Source organism: Triturus cristatus, chromosome 7 (assembly GCF_964204655.1).
Source record: "Triturus cristatus chromosome 7, aTriCri1.1, whole genome shotgun sequence".
Lineage (NCBI taxonomy): Eukaryota > Metazoa > Chordata > Amphibia > Caudata > Salamandridae > Triturus > Triturus cristatus.
Window position 1 is genome coordinate 1834437076 of NC_140590.1, and position 26272 is coordinate 1834463347.

At 48.0% G+C, this 26272-nt stretch overlaps 1 protein-coding gene across 1 annotated transcript in view; it reads left to right on the top strand.

Annotated features, from left to right (window-relative positions):
• Positions 1-17227: 17227 nt before the first annotated feature.
• The window catches only part of LOC146813351 (ephrin type-B receptor 5-like), a 377765-nt gene continuing 368720 nt past the window's right edge, over positions 17228-26272 (top strand). Inside the window, exon 1 of the mRNA XM_085620160.1 lies at positions 17228-17377. The gene's annotated coding sequence lies outside the window, so the exon portion shown is untranslated. The remainder of the gene's footprint in view (positions 17378-26272) is intronic.

Sequence of the window (26272 nt, forward strand, 5' to 3'; positions counted from 1 at the left end):
ATGCCCGGAGTGAGATCCATACCCAGGAAGAAAATATGGAAGAGCCCTTAAGGTTCACAGGTCTTTGTCTTTTTAGGTCTGGCTACAGACAGTAGTAGCAGTCTAGTGGCTTCATATCAGCACGTAATATATAACACAGAAAACATAATCACTATGAAATATACAGATAAGGCCATCTTTAGCCATTAGCTTATTTGACTGAACACTTGTCACACATTGGCTCGACGGACTGTCTGTCGTGCGTTATTTATTTAAATCAATTATAGAGTGCTATGTTTACCCAAAGATATCATGGTGCTAATCCCAAAGACTTAAAAAGCAGATCACACACCATCCAAAGAACAAGTTACTACTCAGCAGGGAAAAGTCACTTTCTTTTTAGAGTTTTTCAAAACCTAAGTGAGGAGGTTTCAGTCAGTAAGACTTAAGAAAGGTCATTCCATAGCTTGGCAGCTGCAGCTGAAAACACTGTCCTGCCTGAGGGAGACTGGCAGAATTTGGAGATTACCAACAAGCTCTTTCATCACTGAGGCCGCGCTTGGGTTTATAAAAAGAGAATCTCTGGGATAATACATTTGGAATGTCATTCAATAAAACCTAGTGCTGTATACAGAGAGATTTAAACATAATTCTCTTACTGGCTGGAAGCCAGGCTGATGTTTTCAATGCTGGAGTGATGGATCCTTGCATTTCAAATTCTGTGTCGCTCTTGAAGCCAAAATGGTCACCAGTTGCAATTTTATCAATAATTCTGCTGGAAGATCGAGGTAGATTATCTCTTCTTACAGAGATAATTGCAGTAAGATTCTGAATTCTTTTTGACTTTATGAACAGGTGCATGACAGTCTTTAAGGTATGGTGTTGGAAAATGCATGTCTTTACCACCACATTTATCAGATCAATTACAAAGAGTTGGCTATCAAATTTTACCCTTAGATTTTTGACAGAGTTTGCTTTCCGCCCAGTGTGGGGGACCAGTAAGAGAGGTCCAAATCCAAGGAGCTTATGAAAGGCGCCAAGATGACCATTCACTCTCTACTTTTCCAATTTCCAGTTATCCTTAGAGATCCACAGGTCAAAGTTTTGGAACAAATTGAAAAATTTCTCAGCTCTGAAATGCAAAACTCCATCAGTCTTAATGATGATTTGCATCTCGCCTGCATAGGTGAACAGCTCCAGGCAAAACAATTGAATTAGGGCAGCGAGACCAGGTACAAGTTAAAAGGTAGCGAGAATATTCTGGCTCCCGGTGGAGCACCACCGAGACTTTTTTTGTGTTTTTTTTTAAATATTAAAAATTCTGAATCCACCACTTTGGAGCAGCCTGTTAAAAAAAAAGGAAAACTCTCGAACCATTCCACCACCCTGTCACCAATATCAAACTCTTACAAATTTCTTGGTAACTTTGGTGGTCCACAGTGTGGAATGCCACTGAGAGGTCTAAAAGAATCAGTGCCGAAGGTATATTTTGGTTGACACACAAGCGCAAGTCATCCAAAAGAGCTATCAATGCCCTTTCAGTTCTACACACAGGACGATATTTATCAAATAGAGACGCAGCACAGCACCTTGCTGCACTGCACTACAGGGAAAGGCAGAAATGTGCCATATGTATCTCAATATTGCCCATTCCTGCCCTTTCCCAGTGATGGCGCACAAAGTGCTGCCTAGCGCCAATGCAGGCACCCTTGCACCATGGTGCAAGGGTCCCTGTGTTACAAGCAGGATTGTTTTTGTGCAGGGAGGGGCACTTTCCTGTACAAAAACAATCCCCTGAGACATATTCCTCTTTCTATGGGTGCTGCAGAATGCAGCACAGATAGAAATAGGAAGTAATGAGGAGAAATAAAGATATTTATCTTTGTTACACCTTCCCTGGGAAGACGTAGGATTTTGGCACGTTCCCATGTCTGACAGTAATGGTAAAATTGGGATTTCATCAAATTCCATGGGTGCTGCGTGGTAAAACCCATGCAATGCCCATGGAATGCCTCTCTGGGGCAGAGTCATGCAAAGCAGGGATTTGCTCTGCGTTGTGTTACTCCAGGTTTCTACAGCCACTCAGGGTCATGCATGCGGGCCTTGTGTGGCTTGATAAATTGCATCTTTGGGGTTGTGTCGCTTTTGCCTCATGTTGAGTGGTGCAAATGCGATGCAATATCTTGGTTAATATGGCCCTCAGTGTGAAGCAACAGGTGTTTTGGCATCGACTCACTCAATTTGTGGGGGATTCATTCTGCTGTTCTTTTTAGTTTATTGCGGTAATGGGGGAATATAGTCCTTTATTTTGTTCAGAATTATGTTTATATTAACTTCTCTATGTGTTTGTTGGTTGCACACAAGCCCACCTCATTACTGACATTCCTGTTGTTGCTCCACACGCAATTATTATGCCTCATCTAACAGCGGCAGTGACAATGTTTAAGAGACGGCCTGTGTTTTCTTTATTCTGTATCATATGCTCCTTAAGCTCCCTATGCAATGCTTAAACCCCACCCATTATAGGAGTTACTTTGCCCTGTCAGGAGGGAGGTGGCCATTTCAGTGGTGCATTTTACTTTAGTTGAGGTATATTCTCAAGAACACGTGATAACCATCGCAAAAGTAACTTAACGCAATCTCCAACATCGCAGACTATCGCGGGAAATGTACGCCGTGTTAACCAAGTATTCACAACATGGCGGTACCATGAGATAGTCACCAGACAACGCGTCAAATGGCCACGTTAAAAACAACGCCACGCCACAAAAATGCGAAACACGAATGCAAAAAAAGCTGCGATGAGGCCAAGGTGCGATACAAAAACCAGCGAAAACCAGCGGCAGGCCTGCAAATCCAACGCGTCTGGCGGGAAAATGCACCACAAAAGCAGAACAAAAACAACATACCAAAAACAATCCAAAGTGTGAAGCAACATGGATGCACCCTGACCAAGCACAGAGGCCAACACAAACCCCACAAGCCCCACAGACCACAGCAAGGAACAACGGGGTCAGGGAAGGCCAAGGAGAAGAAGGAGAGGAAGACGGGGTGCAGTCCACAGGAAAACAAGACCAGCATCACGGATGTCACAGAACACGACCAGCAACTAACCCACAATCAGACCACCTTGAAAGCAGTGGGAGTGACGAGGAGGACAATGGAGGAAGACAAGAGGCGCTGGCATGACGTCAAAACCTAAACCAGGCCCAAAGCCGCTGCCAACAGGAAGTCAGCGACAGGAGGTGGGAGACCAGCGCCACAGGAGGAGCTGGAGGAAATGGAGGCCAATCATCAGTGTGGAGACGGTGCAAGGAGGTGGGAGTACGGACACAGCTCGATAGGACCTGACACAACAACAACAGGGTGAGGATCCAACAGGGACTGGGGGGACAGGGGGAGATGGCCACAATGGCACACATGCGCAATGATGTGTAGCACACTGAACACACACAATTACCCAGGGTCATGTCCCCCATCGCCGTGGCACACTGCGCACACACACATAGCAATCACAGCACATCCCATGACAATGTGGCACAAAGTGCAACAACGACACTGCAAAACAGGGGACACAACTCGGTCCACCCATGCGCAGAAACAGGCCAATCACATTGGACAGAGCAGGGAACTGTGAGATGCATATGTACAGGTACAATCTCACATCAGTCATGTAGGCCAAATGTTCACTGTCCCGACTCAAATTGCCAGCACCGCCCAAACAGTCACAATGTACCTCGTCACGCAGTCTGCATGTCTACAAGGACAATGCGCAAACATAAATGTCAACACAATGTCAACATGCATCTCCCCTTCACATTGCAGAGGGTCAAACAACACCTCCAGCAGGTCAGACCAGACAACCCATCAGTGATGCCAGAGATGACCACCACTACTGCAACACCGACGCCCAACAACAGCCAATGGACATCCCACGCAACCCACCACCAGGACCAGAGCAGACAAGCTACATAGAGAAGACCCCAGCCCCTGCACAGACCACACAGCTGTAAGCACCCGCAACCACGGCTTGCTCACAACACCTCACCTACCCACACATGGCACCCCAATGCCAGGTGTCACAACGCCAAAAGTAGGTGGACCAACAGGTGCGAGAGTGGCCAGAACCCATGGACGGTGAACTAGAACACATACGTGGGTGTCCATTACCCTTCAGGGACCACCTACACCCCACAAAGGAGACCCACACTGCCATAGAGACACATGCAGATGCTCATTCCCAGTACAGAACCACACTCAGGGGCACGAACATATCATTCACACACCCACGTTGGCCCTGCGTATGATGGCCCAGCCCACTCCCTTACGAATTGAGTGGGTGACGACAAAGCGACATGTCCAAGCTCAAACCTGCTGCCTGCTGCCTGCGCTGACATGTCAGCGTACGCTGTACACAGCAGAATGTAATGTCACATGGCCAAGGGCCCTCATGCATACAACAAGACCACAGGGACACATGTAGATATTATGCTGAACTGGCTACGGGCAACTGCGCCCGGCCCCTTTATTGGCAGGGCCACATGTACAGTGACGCCTGTGCTGGATGTGTGTGGGGTGAATGCAAGCCAGCCCTCAGGGAGTTGTTGGTGCTGGCAACAAATACAACAGTGAACCCTATGAATACAGAAGCATGCAACACCAGCATTACAGGGACAACTGCGGAGCATCATGGAGGTAGCCTGAGCAAGTCCAGAGGGCACACAAAGAGCAAACAGAAGTGTCCATGAGGTGCAGTGCACTGAGTCTGGGGCACCAGAGCTGAGCGCGCTCATGTGAAGAAAATGTCTTGGATTCTGTCTCTTTGGGACCTACATGATGCAGCTGCAGTGAGGGGGTGTCGCACCTGCATCAGCTTCCTTATCATAGTCCCAGGTGTCCCAGACCGCCTGAGGTGACATTGCTCAGTAAACTCACCACAGTACATAACCAAGACAGTAATGGACGATGATTCGTGGTGCACTGAGTCAGTGGCACCTGGAGTGCTGAATAGGGGATCAGGCAGAAGATGACATCCACGACAAGTGTGAGCAACTCTGTCAGTCTGCCAGTATGACCGTTTCGACACTGGCATTTTGCAGTTGGAGTCGGTTCTGCTAATGGTGGCGTGTACCTCCTGCAGTGATGCAACGTCCGGGCCGGTCAGGACTCGATTTGATGTGTGAGCCCTGGTGGGCCGCAGTTGAGGCCGGATGCTTCGGACAGCGCAGGGTCACAGACACATAGCGTTGATGACCCCAAGGCCATCGCCTCAGAGGCCATCCAATATCTCAGAAGAATGTGTCCCGGACCTGACCAGCACAAAGTTAGTGGCCCAGGATGCACTGCAGCCAGCACAGGCACCCAGCCACTGGACGGTGACTTGCGGTGCGGTCAGATGGGCCATGCGACCTGAGTAGGTCCTTATCAATGTCCGAGGAGTATGTTGCAGAGGGTTGTGAGGGACAGTGAAAGGTGCCCATAACCAGGATGCAAGGCTATGTTTGCAAGACCTGGCTGCCTCTGGACTAGTAAAAATGAACTCTGCTCCTACTCATGTGGCTGGTCATACCCTAGATCTTATTTTAACTAATTCTCAGGATATTGAATGTGGTGATTCCAACCCGCTCACTTGGACCGACCATTCGCTAATAAATTTCCAACTTACTAGCCCTGCTGATACTTCTCCTGCTACACCCATAATTCCAGCTAACCGTTAGTACAGACCATGGCATAGATTGATCCCCGATCACTTTCTTTCTTCATTTCTTTCTCGGGACAGGGAAACCATGTCCTACAATGTTGAACAACAACTTCACCATTTCAATTCCCTTATCTCTAATGTGCTTGATAAGGTAGCCCTTATGAAGCTTCTTACTCATTCCCCGAAAGCTATTCCTACAGGTTGGTACTCTCCTGCTCTGCGAGAGGAAAAAAGCTCTTGCAAAAACAAAGCTAACTATAAGACTGCCATAACTACTTACCATAATAACATCAAAAAGGCCCGCAAATTTTACATTGCATCCTTGCTAGACCAAGCTGGAAACAACTCCAGGATGCTTTTTCAAATCCTAAAGGATTTCACTAATCCGAAAGCTTGTGAGACCAGTGACAATTCTTCTCAATCTCTATGTGACAATATTTCTTCTTTCTTTACTCAGAAAGTTGAAAATATCTATCAGAAAATCATCTCAGCAAATTCTTCCCCTCCCTTTCCTATAGTAGATCAATCTAATCACACAAATGTACACTCTCAATTACTTACCTTCCCTACTGTTGCTGTTTCAGAAGTACTATCTCTTTTGAAATGTACCAAATCTGGTTCTCCTCTCGATATTATTCTGGCTAGAGTCTCATCCAAATTCTCAGCTCAACTTGCACTACCTATTTGCACCATTATCAAAAGCTCCCTGAACTCTGGAAGTCTCCCGTTGGAAAAATCCACCCTTCTGAGTTGACCAACCACCGCCCTATTTCTCTGCTTCCCCTGCAGAGCAAGCTTATAGAGAAACATATTAATAAACATCTATCGGCGTTTGTTGAGTCAACGCATTCCCTTGATGCCTCTCAATCGGGCTTTCGGGCTAAACATAGCACGGAGACTGCCCTAGTAGAGGTAACTGATAATATCAGGATGGCTCTGGATAACGGTCAGGCAGCACTTTTGGTGCTGCTTGACCTTTCAGCAGCATTCAATACTATTTCTCATCAGATTCTGTTGTTGAGACTACAGGGGCTTGGAATCAAGGGACTTGCTTTGAAATGGCTGACAGTTTTTCTAACGAACAGAACACAGGCAGTCACCAGGGGCTCTTATAAATCTGCGCCTTCCCGGGTTACCAAGGGGGTCCCTCAGGGCTCTTGCTTGAGCCCCACTCTTTTTAACATCTATGTGACCCCTTTGGCGAAACTCATGAGAAACCTGGGCTTCAACCCCATTTCTTATGCAGATGATACCCAACTCCTCCTTACCTTTGATAAAAATAGATCAGATATACAACATATTTTCTCCCAGGGTATGATGGCTATTGCCTCTTGGATGCAAAGTAATTTCCTCCAATTAAACTCTGAAAAATCTGAGAATATGTTGTTTGGAGGTGCCGCCATCTGTTGGTCTCCTACTTGGTGGACTGAGGAGTTAGGTAAAGCCCCTATTCCTAAAGAAGAGATAAAAAATCTTGGCATCAAGATCGATCAAAAGCTTACCTTAGATGCCCATCTCAATTCAACGATTGGCACTTGCTACCATGTTCTGGCCCTACTCAGGAGAATTTTTCCCTTGCTTCCCACTGCGACCAGGAAAACTTTGATAGAGGCCCTGATTATGAGCAGAATCGATTATTGTAATGCTTTGCTTCTTTCGACTCATGAAGCCTCCCTAGCTAAACTGCAGGTTGTACAGAATACGGCGGCCCGTCTAGGGATGGGATTACCACCCAGGACTCCTTCCATGCCTCTGTTAACTAAGCTCCACTGGCTTCCAGTGAGAAAAAGAGTGAAATTCAAGATAGGATGCATGGTCTTTAAGGTCTTAAATAGTCTTAGTCCATCCTATCTTGCTAGGAAATTTAATATCTACACCACCCTACGCTCTCTTAGATCTGGATCTAAAGTTTACTTTCTACTCCCAGAATCGAGAAGTCGCATACTGGTGGCAAAGCTTTTTCTTACTTGGCCCCGATCTTCTGGAACAAACTTCCACAATATCTCCGTGCTGATATGACCATTTCTCAGTTTAGAAAACTTCTGAAAACGTATCTCTTTTAATGAGTTTGCCGAGGCAGTAGGACTGTTACAAGTGCAGAGATACCCCTCGGGGTGATTCAGCACTATATAAAATTATAAAATAAATAAATAAATAAAAATAAGGTGTGCTCCAGGGCATGATGCAGAGGGTGGAAGCTGTCTGGAAGCAGCAAATGGAGGAGTGGAATGCCACCGCATTGTTTTGGCCAAAAAGTCAGTATCACCGACATGATGGCGACGACAAGCCCAAGTCCATGTACTCAGTCGCCATCAAAGTCCAACCAGAAAGTGTCCATGGGTCTCGGGGAAGAGACTTAGTGGCACCGGATCTGAAAGGGGATGCAGTCTGCGATGAGGCCAGTACAATGACATCAAGTCTGCCATAGATAAATCAAGGCTAAATTCAAAATTATGTGTGACCTACTTGTCCGTAGTGTAGGCCGGAGGCAGAAGTCAGCAGGGGGCAACAGACATGTGTTGTGAGAATGCCATGCACAGAGTTGGTGGCACCACATCGAAGGGAGTACACTGATGTAAAATCTGCAATGAACATATGTACTCTGCCATCATGTAATCAAGATTCACTTCCAAATGTGTGACCTACTTGACCGTACTGTTGGCCAGAGGCACAGCAGAGTAAGTCAACGAGAAAGGACTGAAGCGGGCCTGTGTCGCGGAGGCCGTGATGGTCTGAGGAGGCTGCCAAGGTCGCGGGCCTCGTGCTTGGTGCTTGCGCCGGCATGTGGTGGGCCCTCCTTGACACACGCCGGTGTGGGAAGGTGATCAGTGTGGCCTGGCTGCACAGGGGAGGGCCTGACGGGTTCGGGTCTGGCAGGCCAGGGTACAGCAGGCGCGCAGGATCGCACGCAACTCCGCTCACGACGACGGCGTCGGCCTCGGAGCAGGGTGAGATGCAACGCCCTGGCAGAGACGTTGGGCATTCTGGAAGAGGACCACGCCCAGGGCTACGTGCTTCTTATTCACACCCCTACGCTGGCCTGGCGCATGCCGGGCCACCCCACTTCGCTCACGCTTACGGGGGGGACGTAACAGGTAACATTTCCGCGAACTCCTGCACTGACTGGGGTGACATGGTTGCGTCCACTGTCCACTACCCTCCACACACCAGCGGTGTATGTTGTCATGGATATGGGTGTGTTCTGCATACTGCGGTCTGTCCAGCACATCTCCGCCACTCTTGGCATTGTGTGCTTTCCCAATCATGGTTCTCCTGCCTCCTTCACACATGCCTGGTTCCCACCTCTCCCCTCGTTCCACTATTGTGTGGCTGAGGTGCCATGCCGTTAATGGCTCATGTTCACAGCTTGCCCAGGTTACCATAGTAAGTTGTTCTGTCATGTCTGGTGGGTGGGCATGTCGTTTTGCATGTTGTATGTGATTTTGTGACGGGGTATTGCAAGAGTTGTGAGTTGCATGATTGTGGAGTTGAGGTGTGTGGGGTGTTCATTTGGGTCTTGCCAAGGGGCTGTGCATTTCCCTTGATGCCATCCTGGAAGCGCTGGTTGAAGTTGGACTGTCGGAGGATGATGGAATCATGCTCACTGACTGGGTATTTGGCGGCGATATTGGTGGAGATTCCACAGTGTTCAGATGTTGCCTGCACATTGATGTGAGATGTGTGCTTTCTGTTGCGGTGATTGTGTGCTGAGTCACCAGGGGGCACAGGTATGACATGTGTGCTGTGGATTGCCCCTAACACGTGCATGCATCCAGCTATGGCGTATGGTCCTTGCTTGGTCTCCAGCAGAGCCTACGCATTGTGTTGGACGTATAGGAACTGGGGAACCAGGCTCATGGTGATGTCCAGAACAGGTGTGAGGGACTTGGATGTGGCTGGTTGTGAGACTCCTCCGACTCAGGGGGGTGTTGGTTGGGGGGTGCCAGAGGCCAACAGGTGCAGCATAGCCAGCAGCTTTCTGTAGGGTGGGATGTTGGTTGTCTGCTGGGTTGGTGCCGTCAGCCTGTTAGGCAATGTTGGTCAGGATGCGTAGGATGGTTGTCCTTTTTGGCCTGTAGTGGGCAATGACATTGTCAGATGTTGGGTCTGTGAGGCTGGTGCGTTTCCTGGGGGTCCACTGTCTTTGTCTGCGCTGTCTCTGTGGTGGTCTGGGTGGGGCCTTTTGGGGGTTGGGGTCCTGGGGATGGTGGCGGTGGGTGTTGTGGCCCTCTTGGTTGTCTGACATGCATGTTCAGTGGCTCCATGGCATCTGTTGCCCTTCAGGTGTGGCTCTGGGCTGGGCTTGCTTTTGTGGTGCAGGCTGTGGTCCGACTTTGCACCAGCTCAGAGCAAGTGTTACTTTCCTGGTGCTAACGCACCTTGTCGCATCTTTTGTGACCTTATCGCAGAATGTTTTGGAGTGGTGTTGTTGCGGCTTTTTGCTCGGGAACGCCTACTCTGCATCTCATTAGCGATAGTTGCAGGGGTCATCTGTGGCGATGTTTTTTGAGGATGCTATCACCAGAAAACTGGTGATATAGGCTGTTAGCAACAGCTTGTGAAAGGGGCGAGGTATTTAACGTGAATTTGGCTGCACTAATGTGCCATTAACCCGGCGATAGCTCCTTGAGAATATGCCCCCCTGTGCTCTTGGCAATGGTATGAGCTGCAGTGGATGTTTGTGTGTGTATAGAAGGATTTCTTCCTACCTGCAGACTTCTGGCTTTGTTGTGTGTCTCCAGTATGGTTCACATTTGTGTGGCAGTGAGGGGCAGCAGGAGAAGGAGATGGCTGTGCTTCTGCTGCTGTATGGAGAAGCAACAAGGCACCACACCGCCATGTTGCAGCACCTTCCCTTGGTCCAAATGAGTGCGATCTGAGAGAAAAGCACCATCTTCTGGTACATTGAATTCTAGGTAAGTAGGACCAGACTCTGTCCCTCTCACTTAATATGTACTATCCCAGCAGCCTCTGCTCTTTCTCCCTGAGCTACAACTCTGCAAAAGAGCACTGAAAACAATGTGTTCATCCATGTTCAGTCACCACAGGGGTACTGGGCCACTATGCTACTCTGGCAAAATTCTGCCTATCCTCGCCCAGTTAGGTCAAGCAGGGCTCTACATTAATAAGGATAATTGGAAGCCAATGTCTGTATGTAAACAATCAACCTTACAGGGTTGCATCGGAACAAAATCAACAAATGGATCGAGATGACAATCCCATGATATCACAGCATATTCACCTTTAGTGCATGATTCACAAAGGGCCTACACACTTGTGGTGGAGTCCCCACAGTCATGGGGGAGTCTCCGCACTCATGGCAGAGGCACTGCAGTCATGGGGGAGTCTCCGCATTTGGGGTTGAGGCCCGCAGTCAAGCGGGAGTCTCCACACTCGTGGAGGAGGTCCTGCAGTCATGGGGGAGTCCCCGCACTTGTGGCGGAAGCCCCGCAGTCATTGGATAGTCTCCACACTCATGGCGGAGGCCCCACAGTCATGGGAGAGTCTCTGCACTTATAGTGGAGGCCATGCAGTCGTGGGAGGGTCCCCACACTTGTAACGGAGGCCGTAGCAGTCATGCGAGAGTCCCTGCACTCGTGGCGGAGGCCCTGCAGTCATGGGAGAGTCCCACACTCGTGGCAGAGGCCCTGCAGTCATGGGGGGGTCTCCGCATTTGGGGTGGAGGCCCCGCAGTCATGGGGTTGTCTCCGCACTCGTGGCTGAGCCCCTCAGTTGTGAGGGAGTCTCTGCACTTGTGACGGAGGCCTCGCAGTCATCGGGGAGTCTCTGCACTCGTGGCCGAGGCCCTATAGTCAAGGGGGAGTCTCCGCACTGGTGGTGGAGGCCCCGCAGTCATGGGGGACTCTCTGCACTGGTGGTGGAGGCCCCGCAATCATGGGGGATTCTCCGCACTCATAGCAGAGGCCCCGCAGTCATGGAAGAGTCTCCGCACTTGTGGCAGAGGAACCGCAGTCATGGGGGAGTCTCCACACTCGCGGCGGAGGCCCTGCAGTCATGGGAGAGTCTGAGTCTGCATTTACTTATTGTGTACGTGACTTCTGTTCTGAGCACCTGAGACATAGCGACTACCATGAAATGTCAAGAACTTGTTGTTTTGATTTCCAAAATTCTGTTTCCCCAAACAATGATCTACTGCAAGTAGGAAAACTTTACCTTGCAGCATCTCTGCAATTCTTCTTATGAATGAATTAAATCACATCAGATAGGGAACCTCTTTTTTGGCTACTTTCAATAAACTTTCTAAAATCCTATGTGAAGTTGAAGAAATTTCCACCAATCAGCTTTCACTGTCGATGACCCTCAGTCACTTCTTTGATGATGAAGTTAATTTGATTGCATGTGCTTTGCCTTAAATGTTTGACTTTCTCAACCTAAACTTCAAAGGTCAGTCAACTAGGTCTGATTATATGCTAATCAATGCGGGTGACTTACTCAATATTATTGTGAAAGTGAAACTTCAGGCTCTTGACTGATGTGGTTACTGGTAACATTGCTCAATAATTGACTAGGCAGATGGCACCTTACTGGGTGGCTTTGATAATTTATCTTAGGCACATGCACGTTCCCAGACTGCGTATGCCAGGGATCTTACCAACCTGTTTCCTGCATCAGCACTTCCCTTGCTAGGTAAGGTGATTGAAAGTTGTGTCTCTGCTCAGCTACCTCAGCATATCTTAGTCAATCCACTACTAGATACATTTCAGGTTTGTTTCTAAAAGAGTTGTAGAGCAGAGTCCACGCTTCTACGAGTATAAATAATGCACACTGCTATCCCAGCTCTGGAACGTCATGCAGCGTATGCATATAGACTTATCCGCTGCCTTCAGTGCTGTTTATTATACCTCTCTGATCAATATCCTCCAAGACGGAGTGGCTACTTAGGGTGCAATTAAATTTGTCTACCTCTACTTGTAGAACATTTGCAATGCGTATAGGTCTGGCTTTAAATGGATGTTGTATAGTACTGTGAAGCATTACAATTACATAGCATGGCAATACATGTTTGTGTTGTTTGCAAAGAACTGTAGAATAGTATTCAGTAGGTAAAGCTTCAGGTGACAGAAGGACTGCCAAGCCAGACCTAAAAATCCATGTAGGTTAATGACTGTCCACCTCTGATTGATGCTGCTGCCAGAGAAAGGCAAACACCATAAATTAATCTAGTTGTCTATATATTACAATGTGATGTGTGTGTCCCTGAAGGTTAAGCTCAGCCAGCTTGATAAATGAATAAATTGATCACAGTTGGCTGGACGGCAAGTATTTTTTTGTGGAATCACACAATTTCTTTCCAATCAAAACATATATTCCTGGCTCCCATCATGTGGACGGAGCCAAAGCCCTACTCTAATGATGCTCACATGATTGTCTGGTGACAGCTACACTGTCAAGCTGGACCATAAGAACTGGGAGCTTTATGTCTAGACTTGTTAACTTGCAATGAGGTATTTTTCAAGGTTCGATCCTGCCGCTGGCATTATTCGAGCTCTATATGCAGTGCTTCTAATGGGAGAATACACGCACTCTCCAATCACAAATGACCGTTCAGTTAAAGCACTGTTTATGTGACTGCATTGGTAGCATCCTCAGTAGATGTGGTGCCCACATCTTTAATATTCAGATGACACTGAGGTTGTCTTCAAAATCTCGTCTGCTAAGGATATCTTCTGATCTCTCTAGAATCCTGGGGTCTTTACAGAAATGGATGGCCACCTGTCACCTGAAGCTCAGCTCTCGAAAAAGGAATTTTCTGCTTATCTCACCCAAAATCTCAGCCTATCTGTAAACCAGCCTTCATAAAATCTTAGGGTGTCATCCTGAATAACAGGTCTAGGAGGCCATATAGAGCTTGGTTTAATAATGCATCCATCATTAAACAGCAGGTGCATACTTCTGCCAGAGCACTAGCTCCCCATCCCATGCAGAGTTAGGGGAGCCACAGGTCTCTCCTGGTGGAGCATCAGTCAGGTCTGCGGGCAGAAATGCTTGTTTCAGCCGTCCGCAGTCCATGGTGACATTCACATCATACTATTTAACTTGGGACAACCATCATCTGGTTTCTTTAGCCTGGACCATCATGTAAAACATGGCAGTCTCCTGTTGGCAAATCACGCAATGGCCTGACGCGCAAGAAAAAACCTCCCTGCCAATCTGACCTTGTTATTTTGTTATGCATGAAAAGCAGTACTCTTTGGGAGATTTTTCATGCACAACTAAACACTTTGGCAAGCACCTGCTTACCAAAGGATCAGTGCCTTCGGGCTGCCATAGTGGGGCTTCCACTGAAGGCACAGAGATCCCCTCCAGGAGGCATGCATCTCTAACTCTTATGGGCAGTCCTAGGAGAACATTGGGCTGTGGTTTAATAACCAGTTCTGCACTGTTTCTTTTCTGTGAGGTATTTATCTCATCTCCTAAAACATTTTTATATTTTTCTGGCTCATATTTTACCCTTTAGCAGAAATTTGGATCAGGCCCAGAATCTACTTTTAATCCAGATCTTTTACCAATTGAAGCATATTGATCATTGTCAATGCAGTACGCTGCATTCACAATAACTATATATTGTCACTTTGCTAAGTTACCACTGTAATACTCTTCCTGTTCTGAGTATCTAAAGTTGTGCACTAAAGAGAGACCTGTTGCAGCCTATAATAATAATAATTGGTGGTGCATATCTGTATGTGAATTTGTATGTGTGTTACTGTGAGCACATGCATCTGTGTCTCTCTGTGTGTGTCTTTGTGTCCATATGTGTGGGCATGAGCCTGTGTGTATGCAGATGTATACATGCATGTTTGTGTTTATGTATGTTTGTGATTTGTGTGTGTCTGTGTGTAGGTGCACTTTAAATGGGTATATGTGTGCGTCTGTATCTTTGTGTCGGCATGTGTGTGCTTAAGTGTGTATCTTGTATATGTGAGGATGTGCATCTGCCTGTGCATCTGTGTTTATGCATGTCACTGAGTGCTTGTGTAAGCATATTTGGGGATGCCAGTTGTGCTTGTTTGTATGTGTGTGAATGTGTTTGCATACATGTACACATGTATATGTGTGCACAACACACTTGCGTGTGTATGCATTTGCATATTCTTAGAAATTGGGTTTCTGGTTGGCAGAAATGTGCCCCCTGTCCAAGCAGGAACCTCAATCCAAGTCAGGGTAAGGTACAATACACCCTAAATTATCTTGAGCTCACCCTCTGGTACCTTGGTACAGAGCAGTCAGGCTTAATTTAAGAGGCAATGTGTAAAGTATTTGTGTAACACTTCAAACATTAACACAGTAAAAACACCACAAAAAGAGTCCAATCCAGGAAAGAAAAATAGAGAATTAATTTTATAAATAAAACAAGACCAAAATGACAAAAACGCAATAAGTAGAAGTCGAGATAGGAATTTTCAAAGAATAAATGTAAAATAGCGCTTAGGAGGATGAAGCGTTTAAATGGGTTATCTGGTCCTGCTGGACTGGGGCAAAGTCAAAAGTTAAAGCTGACGGCGATGGAGCACCGGCGGCTACAGAGACCCAATTCGGCTGCTGAACCATAGTACCTTGACCTGGGATATGTCATCACCTACAAAGATGTGGAGTGCAGCAGAGGTGATGAGTTGGTGTCCAGCCAAGCAGTGGACAAGATGCATCGATTTTCTTCGTGGAACTGCGGCGATGCATTGGTTCCGAGTGTGAGGTACTGGTTCCAAATGTGATGCGTGGCTACTGCAGAAGGCGATGCACCTAGTCTGTTCCACACAACAATAAAGATGTGGTCGTTCCAACCCATGCAGGGTAAAGATGCAACAGTTCAGATATGGATCCAGGACCGGGGTGGCACCACTTGGCAGGGCAGACTCACAATATATAGAGTCCAAATGCAGATGCAGGTAGTTGAAGTCTTTTATATCCTTGAGACTTGGAACAGGAGGCAAGCCAGCAAGCCCTTGGAGTCACTCTGGGTTCAAGTGATGCAAGCCCAGTCCTTCTCACCCAAGCAGGAGAGCAGCAGACAGGAGGGCAGCTCAGCAAGGCAAGGGCACAGCAAGGAAAGAGTGCAGAAAAGCAGCAGTCCATAAGAGTGGCGCTCCTTTCAGCAGCACAGCAGTTTCTCTTCCTGGCAAAGTGGTCACAGGTCCAAAAGTGTACTGAAGTCATAGTGTCAGAGATACAGTACTTATATGCAATGATGACTTTGAGGGAGACTTCAAAGAAAGCTCTGAGTGCACAGAGGTCCTCACTTCCTGTCCTGCTCCAGACTGACTATAGGGGTTATGCAGCCCTGTGTGTGGGGACAGGACACAGCCTATTCAGGTGTAAAGGAGAGGCTGTGCCCAGCTACTCCCTCCCATCTCCCAGAAAGGCCTATCAAGTCACATCTAAGCTCCCTTTGTATGTGGCTGTCTAGAGGGAATACATAAAGCCCAGCCGTCACCAAACACAGACTGAACAGAAACAGGCAGAATGCATCAAATGGCTAAATTAGGTAAATGCCAACTTTCTAAACATGGCCATAGCTAATATGTAATTTAAAATCCAACTTCACCATACATTGTGACTCCCTTTACACCGAACTTGAAAAGCCTATCTCTTCACAATTGAGAATTACACTTAAAATATGTAATAAGGTAATCCCAATGTTATCCTATAGGAGAGTTAGACCTTGCAGTAGTGAAAAACAAGATTAAATACATTGCACCCTGCCCTGTGGGTTAGACAGGGCCTACCTCAGGGGTGACTTATATTTATAAAAAGGGAAGATTAAGGCCTCGCAAGAGGGTTACCTTGCCAGGTTGCTGTAGCAGCGTAAAACTGCACATACAGGAGCTGTAAAGGCAGGCCATGGTTAGAGGGCTACTCAAGTGAGTGGCACAATGAGCGCTGCAGATCCACTAGTAGCATTTAATTTACAGGCCCTGGGGACATGTAGTACACTTTACCAGCCACCTATAAGTAGATTAAATGTGTCAATTGGGGTCTAAGATGATGTTACCATGTATATGGGAGAGATCACAAGCACTTTAGCACTAGTCAGCAGTGTATCTGTGAGCAAGTGTGTGTCTGTTTATGTGTGGCGGGGGTGTGAGCAGGTGTCTATGTGTGTGGGCGTGTGTGCATGTGTGTGTGTGTGTGGCTGGAGGTATGTCTGGGAGGGGTGCGTGTGGGTCTGAGTGTGTGTGTGAGTGTGTGCATGTGTGTGTGTCTGAGTGTGTGTGTGTACATGTGTGTTTATGTGTGGAGTGTGTGTGTGTGAGCAGTCATCTGTGTGTGTGTGCACATGTGTGTGGGGGTTTAGGTATGTGTGGGAGGGGTGTGTGTGGGTCTGAGAGTGTGTGTGTGCGCGCGTGTGTGTGTGGGTGTGTGCATGTGTGTGTGTGTTTGACCATGTGTGTTTGTGGGTGTTGATGTGCGTGCGCATGTGTGGTTATGTGTGTGTGTGCGCGTGTGTGCATACGCGCGCCTCAGTCAGAGATTGCGTTTGGCTCAGGGGATTAGACAGAGCACAGAGCAGAGAGTGCCCGCTGCCCACTGTGCAGAGAGGCATGCACTGCCATCCATCTCTCTCAGTCTGGAGCAGCAGGACGCAGGCATGAGGTTCTCACATCAGACTCGGTGAAGCACGCGCCACAATGGCTCCATCACCTCCCAGCTGAGGGGCTCCGTCGCCTTTAAGGACTGAAGGTGAGTGCCAAAAGTAGTGTGGGGTGCAGCGAGGTGGTGGGAGGCGGTGGAGTTCCCCTGTGCAGGTTAGCTTTGCAGATTGTGTTCAGTGCAAGCAACGGATAGAGGCAGAACCAGAGGGTCCCTTAAGTAGGTCAGCGCGGCTGCCAGCTGCTCCATTGTCCCCGCATATGGAGCTGAACAACTCTCTGCAGAGGACGTGCGGGGGGGGGGGGTGCGCACGTGCTCCCTTTCTTCTGTAGTGTGCACGTCTCACGCACATCTCACGCACGTTCCTGTTCCTTCATTTTGCTTCAGCGCTTTCTGCAGAGTTCTTTTGTAAAAATTGCAAATACATGTACGGCCGCTGTATCATGCCAGGCAGAGATATTAATGTAAACACCTGGCGTCGATAAGACGTAGGCGGAGACAGCCGTGTGGTGGACCCCCCACCCCACGCATCTGTGGTGTGCAATGTAAAGTTCATAAGGAGGGTGCGTGTGACTGCACTGTGCACGGAATAAGTGACACCTTGGCCGGCTCTAGGATTCGTGCTCAGATAAGAGTTGTGTGCACACTCTGTTCAATTCCCGGGTTTTTCCACCCAGAGCGCTCGCCTGCATCCCTTTACCCCCAGCCGAGGCTCTTCGGTGCTGCATCTGTTGCGAGTGTCCGGGCCTTCCAGGGGCCACTTCTGCGCTGCCTGATGCGCGCTTCAGTGCGCTTGAGCGGGTGTCAGGGGTGATCGTGTGGAACGGAATCTGACAAATTACACGAGTTTCGCACGAACTACGCTGTGAAGCTTTTCTCTCTTTTATTCTCTCGCTCGCGCCGTCTTTTCACAGTTAGTGGCTACTGAATTGTGTCATTTCCTCGCCTTGGACATCCGGGGATGCTCGTGTGAATTGCTCTAGGGATGAAGAGCGCATTTACATATATAATCGTACAGGTGCTCACCTTCAAAGGCTTGCCCCGCTGAGGTGGGTGTGGGGGGGAGGGGAGGTGTGTGTGTGTGTGGGGGGGGGGAGGTGAGAGGGGTCGGCCTCCAGTACTCCCAAACTGGTACCTATCATACATGGAATGGCCCAGGAGGCACTAACACCCTGCGGCCATTGGGCGAGCTAGACGACCCTCCTCTCAACACTCACACTCGGCGCATGGGCGGTGGGGCCCCAAGTTAGATTGAGGGGGAGCAGGAGGCCTGCAGGAGCCTCGGGATATACCACAAAGATCCTTGTTTGTACTGACCCAGCGCATCGACGTCCTGCTTATAAAGGTGGAATTTCAAAGTTACGTAGGTTCGTCGTGTGAGATGGCTTTGGTCAACATGAGTGCAAATGGTTGGTAAAGTGCTTTTAAAAGTGCAAGCTGCATAAGGAAAATATTTATCATTTAGTGGTATGTGTTCATCTCTACGTGTATTTAAAGTGCTTCACACCTCAAAGATTATACAGATATCAGTAAGGGGAATACATTTAGCATGAATTTACTGCAAAGGGAAGTGCACGCACCAAGGGGCATATCAGCAACAACCGGCGATAATGATCGCTCAGCGCTCTTAGCGTGAGGATAATTATCGCCGGGTAACGTGGATTTTTATCTCTGAGATAGCGTGCTATTAACAACGCTTATTTTCTCAGCGATAAAAATCCTCACGCTAACTGACAAACGTGAGATTATCGCTGGAAACTCACGTTAGCTTGTTGATAGGGACTCACAAACTTAGCCATGATATCCACCTTCCATAGGATATCATGGCTAAGTCAGTCCTGAAGCAGGCGTAAGGAAAGTAGCGATAACAGGGGTTATCGCTACTTTTCTTGCCGCTATGCTTCATAGCGTGGGGCTTGATGAGAGGAGAAATGTCGCTTAGCGACATTTCTCCTGTCATGTTAGGTCAGGAACGCCCACTTTGCATCTCATTAGAGATGCAAAGCTGGGCGTTAGGAATCCCCACGCTAAAGCAAGGTTTCACACGTTAGCGTGGCCTTGCTAATTAGGCGATAAAATTATCGCCGCTTTTTGGCCGAAAACGGCCGCTAAAGCGGCGATAATTTATTATCGCCTCCTTGTAAATGTGCCCCCAAGAATGTAGATTAGAGTGTCGGTCTGAAGTGAGAGACAGATGTATGCCGCTTTCATCGAACAAACCCGAGACCAAAGCTATGACCACATCCACACCCAGTGGAAGGGAAGAGTAGTAAGTGGACCGCGGTAGGCGATATTTCTGGAGAAGAGGGACCCAATAGGAGGTGTCTCTGGAGAAGATTCCCCGGTAGCAAATATCTTTGAAGAGGAGTGCACCAGTAGGAGATGTCTCTAGAGAAGATGTCCCAGTAGTAGATGTTTCTGGAGAAGATGTTATCTGGTAGAAGATGCCTCTATAGCCGATAGCCCTAGTGGGGTATTTCTCTGGAGCAGATAGTCGCTGATACGATATGTATCTGGAGAAGATGGTCCTGGTAGGAAATATCCTAATCACACAAAAGTTTGTCTGGCTATATACGTGAACAGTAGGAGAGGGAAGATAGCGCCTGTGTGATGTATGAGGGAAAGATGGAGGGAGGAATTTCCTCCAGGACAAGAACCCTCACTCACCGTTAGGTGAAATGCTTCATCGTATGGTTTCCTCCTCACACCGTGGTGTGGGCTACAACTCCCCGAGGGGAGGAGCTGCGGTGATTTCTCAAAAGATGAGCATAAGAGAATACAGATGAATGAGGGGCAGAGTGCAGAGAAAGTTAGTGAGTGATTTAAAAATGTCTCTATGGATCCACTGAATTTTTATTAGGTGGTCACAGGAACATGATTAAAAAGTGAGAGGGCTAGGGATACAACACATATATCCTGAGGTGAAGGTCAACATGTTTCTGCCATTTGTTGATCCCCTGAAGAGATCCGGAAGCATTCGTCAGGATCTTAACTAAATAGTCACACTGAATATGTGATTAACAAAGTAAATATACTGGCCACCACTGGAACTGAGTGGTCAGTTGTTCAACGACCCTCTTCCTTTCAGAGGGGTTCATTTACTGTGAAAATATGATTATGTTAATACAAATGCAACCAAGTTCAGTTGTTGTGAAACATTACACATTGTGTACTCTAGTTTACTGTGCACAATATTGCTTACCTATGGTGCTTTTGTACCGTCTCGTGGTGCCCAACTGAAAGAAGCATTCAGCATTTTATCTAGGAACATGCAAACGTAATACATACATGTTGTTCCAAAAGCATGCTAAGGTGTGATCAACCGGGCAATGCTGTTTAGTCTTTTGTGAGGGACATAATTCAGTGTTAAGTCTCCTTCAGACTGTGCAGTATGCTGGCGCTTCACTGTTATACGTCTATCATTCTATATACAGTGTTATTCAAACCCCACCTATGGGGGTACATGCATCCTGGCAGTTCCTGTCAACCCCAAAGCCTCCTGGCGGAATCGCTCTCTAGTACATCATCGCCCAGTTAGACCCAGCTCATGATACATGCCTGTCGGTGCTCCTAGGGTAGAGCTACCATTGGGAGAAGTGCTTCATCCCATACCTGCTCAAAGGAGCAAGGCGGGTGAAACATAATTCAGTTAGGGACCCGCTGCGTGCAACGGTGGTGAGCTTATTGATCATACAGCATGAACAGCCTGTATGTAAGGCCCGTGCTATCTCACCGAGCGTGTGTGGCGGGTACAGTGGAGGCCAAGTAGGGTGGTTAACGTGTGCGGTTGCCAATCCTTTTCCTAGTATGCCTGCATGGCGCGGGGAGGATGATCAACGGAGCGGGTGGAACAAAGTCAAATTAGGGGCCCACTGCATGCAACGGCGGAGTGCTTATTGTGTAAAAAGCATGAACAGCCTGTATGATAAGCCATCTCACCGAGCCTGTCTGGCGGGTTCAGGGGAGTATAAGTGGTAGGGGGTAACGTGTGCGGTTACCAAACTTCGCCCTCAAACGCCTAAATAGCGCAGAGCCTGGACAGGGGTGTGGCTTTTCCATGGCTCCCAAGTAGGGACCAAAGCTACTCATAATAGTCTAAGTAATAACTGGGGATCATGGCTTACCTGGTTTCAGTGGTGCACCCAACCCTCAGAGATGTCAGGCAAGAGTTGCCAATCCGCTGCCTGCACTGATATTATAATGTAGTGGTGACCAGCACGTACGGGAACGTGCGTGCTGATTGTGTGGTTCTAGGGATTGTGGGACCCATAGTTCTAATGTGAATGACGGGGCCTGCAAGGCATAGTCTCCTGATGTCACAAGTGGGGGACACCAATAATGACGGGAACTTGCCCCGCATCCTAGTAGTTAAAGAAATGTGCGAGACCCCACCCCGATCACAGATACTGGCTACTGAATTGTGTAATTTCCGCGGCTTGAATATCAGGGGATGTTTGTGTGAATTTCTCTAGGGATGAAGGCCGAATTTACTTATATAATCGTACAGGTGCTCACCTTACAAGGCTTGCACCATTGAGGTCTGTGTGGAGGGGGTGGGGGGTGGATAGTTTGGCCTCCAGTACTCCCAAACTGGTACCTATAATATATAGAATTGCCCAGTTGGCACTAACACTCTGCGGCCATTGGGCGAGCTAGACGACCCTACTCTCAGCACTCACACTAGGCGCATGGGCGGTGGGTCCCCAAGTTAGATTGAGGGGGGGCAGGAGGGCTGTCGTGGGGACACTGAGCCACCTGGGCCTGCAGGAGCCCGTGATATACCAAAAAGATCCTTATTTGTACTGACCCACCGCCCAGGGACGCATCGACATCCTGCTTATAAAGGTGGAAAAGTCAAAGTTACGTTTGTTAGTGGTGTGAGATAGGTTTGGTCAAAATGTGGGCAAATTGTTGATAAAGCGCATTTAGGAGTGAAAGCTGCATAAGGAATATATTTATCATTTAGTGCTATGTTTTAATCTCGATGTGTATTTAAAGTGCTTCACACCTCAAGGATTATGCTGATATCAGTAAAGGAAAACATTTGGTATGAATTTATTGCAAAGTGAAGTGCACGCCCCAAAAATGTAGATGTGGATTAGAGTGTAGGCCTGAATTGAGAGACTAATGTGTACCGCTTGCATCAAACAAACCCGAAGCCAGAGCTTTGACCAAATCGGCGCCCAGTGGAAGGGAAGAGGAGTAATTGGACCCCCGTAAGAGATATTTCTGGAGAAGAGGGACCCAATAGGAGGTGTCTCTGGAGAAGATGGCCAGGTAGGGAATATCTCTGGAGAGGAATGCACCGGTAGGAGATGTCTCTAGAGAAGATGACCCAGTAGTAGATGTTTCTGGAGAAGATGTTATCTGGTAGAAGATGTCTCTATAGCCAATAGTCCCTAGTGGGGCATTTCTCTGGAGCAGATAGTCACTGATAGGATATGTATCTGGAGAAGATGGCCCTAGTAGGAAATGTCTCTGTGGAAGATTACCCTGATAGGATATGCCTCTGGATAAGATAGCACCCTGGTTGGAGATGTCTCTGGACTAGATGACTTGGTAGGAAATATCTCTGGAGAAGATGGCCCTGTTAGCAGATGTGTCTGGAGAAGATGGCCCGTTAGATGTCTCTGGAGATGATGCCCCCTGTTAGATGTCTCTGGAGAAGATGACCCCATTAGTAGATGTTTCTGGAGAACATGGCCCCGCTAGGAGATATCTCTGCAAAAGAGGGTGCCGGTAGGACATGTCTCTTTAGAAGATGGCCCTGTTAGCAGATGTCTCTGGAGAAGTGGGTTCTGGTAGGAGATGTATCTTTACACAGACCCGCCAGTATTAAGCGATTACTCAATTAGCAAAATAATTGTGAAATATGCAGTTTTGTAAAAAGGCCACACTTTTTACAAAAGTACTCTGGAAATTTGTGGACCGCAACCCTTCTTTTATTGGTCCAGTGACCTCCTTGCCATGGGGCCAGTAGAAGGGGGGCCGTAAGGTTTTGGTGCTTCCCGATGTTTACATAGTCTTGTAAATCTGGAGAAGCATCAAACTCCATTGGTGTTGCGTGGGAACACCCACCGCAACACCCTTCGAACACTTCCCTATTGCAGAGTAAGGCAACGTAGCGATTTGCGTTGCCTTGTCCTACTTCATATCCATGAGCCATTCAAAGCAGGCCCACAGCCAGGAATATTTGGTTGGAGGGGCATGCCCCTGTAATTGACAACATCATGAGAAAGTTCCAGCCAGGTTATACTTATATTGCCATAAAGGTTCGGAAAAAAGATCTGCTATATTAATGTTATTTCAAAGCAGATGACGTATTTTCATGTGCCTTTTACAGGTTGAACCTGCTCGCTCTGAGAGGCTGCTGTAGTATGGTATGGGAGAGAAGTCGTGCCCACTCTCCGCCCATATTGTTAATTGGCTTGTGTGATTGTCTTTCATAAATGCTGCCTTCAGATTCGTTAGAGGGCTTGTTAGTCCCTCCTTAGTACGGCCTTGCCTTCATTTGTACCCTGCCATGGGGACTGGAGATTTTACTTTAGTAGTTAAATGGGACCTGTTATTTAGTCATTTAGCACTATTTACTTTATTACGTTTCTCTTACTGCAGGCCGAACATGCGCTGCTTCAGCTGAAACCACTTGTGTTTTTTTAAGCAGCATGGCCGTCGCGTTACACGGGTGCCTGCTTGCAATCCCTTTAACCCGGCATTATCCTGTGTCTGTTTCAACCCTCCCAAGTAAACTGGATTTAGAAATGGTTAGGGAATTAAGTCATGTGAATTCCAGGTAGCTAATGGGCTGAAGCTGACACCAGCACATCTCTGTTACATGTCTTCTGTACAAAAGTCACCTGACGGGTTGTTTTCAAAAGCCTGTTTTCTTAACAACAACATCACCACCACCAATACCACCACCACCAATACTACCACTACCACCAATAACACCACCACTAATACCACCAACACCAATGCCACCACCACCAATACCATCGCCACCAATACCAGCACCAACCAATACCACCTAAACCACTACCAACAATACCACCACCAATGCCACCACCACCAATACCACCAATACCACCACCACCACCAATACCAGCACCAGCAATACCACCACCACCATTACCCCCCACCACCACCAATACCACCACCAATACTACCACCACTAATACCACTACCACCATCAACAACACCGCCTCCACCACCACCAATACCACCACCATCAATAACAATACCAACACCACCAACACCAAAACCACCATCACCAATACCACTACCACCAATACCCCCACCACAAATGCCACCACCAATAACACCAATACCACCACCACCACTAATACCACCACCACCAATACCACCACCACCACCAATACCACCACCAATACCAATACCACCAGCACTAATACCACCATCACAAATACCACCAACACCACCACCAATACCACCACCACTAATACCACCACTGATACCACCACTAATACCACCACCACCAATACCACCACCACCAATGCCACCATCATCACCACTACCACCACCACCACTACCAATACCACCACCACCAATACCACCACCACCAATAACACCACCAATACCACCACCACCACCAATACCACCATAACCCCCACCAACACCACCTCCAACAAATCACACCACCACCAATAGAACCACCACCAGTGCTACCACCACCAGTACCACCACCACCAATACCATCACCACCAATGCCACCACCACCAATGCCACCACCAACAATACCACCACCAATACCAAAACCAATACCACCACCACCACCAATAACACCAACAATACCCACACCAGCACCAATGCCACCAGCACCAATCCAATGCTACCACCTCCAATACCACCGCCAATACCAATAGCACCACCAATACCACTGCCACTAATGCCGACGCCACCAATACCACCGCCAATACCCCCACCACCACCAATACCACCACCTCCAATACCATGATCAGTGCCACCAAATACCACCACTACCAATATCACCACCAGCAATACCACCACCACCAATACCACAACCACCACCACCACTACCACCACCACCCCTACCACCACCAATAGCAACACCACCAATATCACCACCACCACCACCAAAACCACCACCACCAATACCATCACCAATGCCACCACCACCAATACCACCACCCAAACCACTACCAATACCACCACCACCATAGTCATGACCACCAATACAACCAATACCAATGCCACTGCCAATACCAATTGCACCGCCGCCACCAATACCACCACCATCAATAACAATACCAACACCAAAACCACCATCACCAATACCACTACCACCAATACCCCCACCACCAATGCCACCACCAATAACACCAATACCACCACAATACCACCACCACCAATACCACCACCACCAATACCACCACCAATACCAATACCACCAGCACTAATACCACCACCACGAATACCACCAACACCACCACCAATACCACCACCACTAATACCACCACTGATACCACCACTAATACCACCACCACCAATACCACCACCGCCAATACCACCATCATCACCACTACCACCACCAATACCACCACTACCAATACCACCACCACCAATACCACCACCACCAATAACACCACCAATACCACCACCAATACCACCATAACCCCCACCAACACCACCTCCAACAAATCACACCACCACCAAAAGAACCACCACCAGTGCTATCACCACCAGTACCACCACCACCAATACCACCACCACCAATGCCACCACCACCAATGCCACCACCAACAATACCACCACCAATAAAAAAACCAATACCACCACCATCAATAACACCAACAATACCCACACCAGCACCAATGCCACCAGCACCAATCCAATGCTACCACCTCCAATACCAATACCACCGCCAATACCAATAGCACCACCAATACCACTGCCACTAATGCCGATGCCACCAATACCACCGCCAATACCACCACCACCACCAAT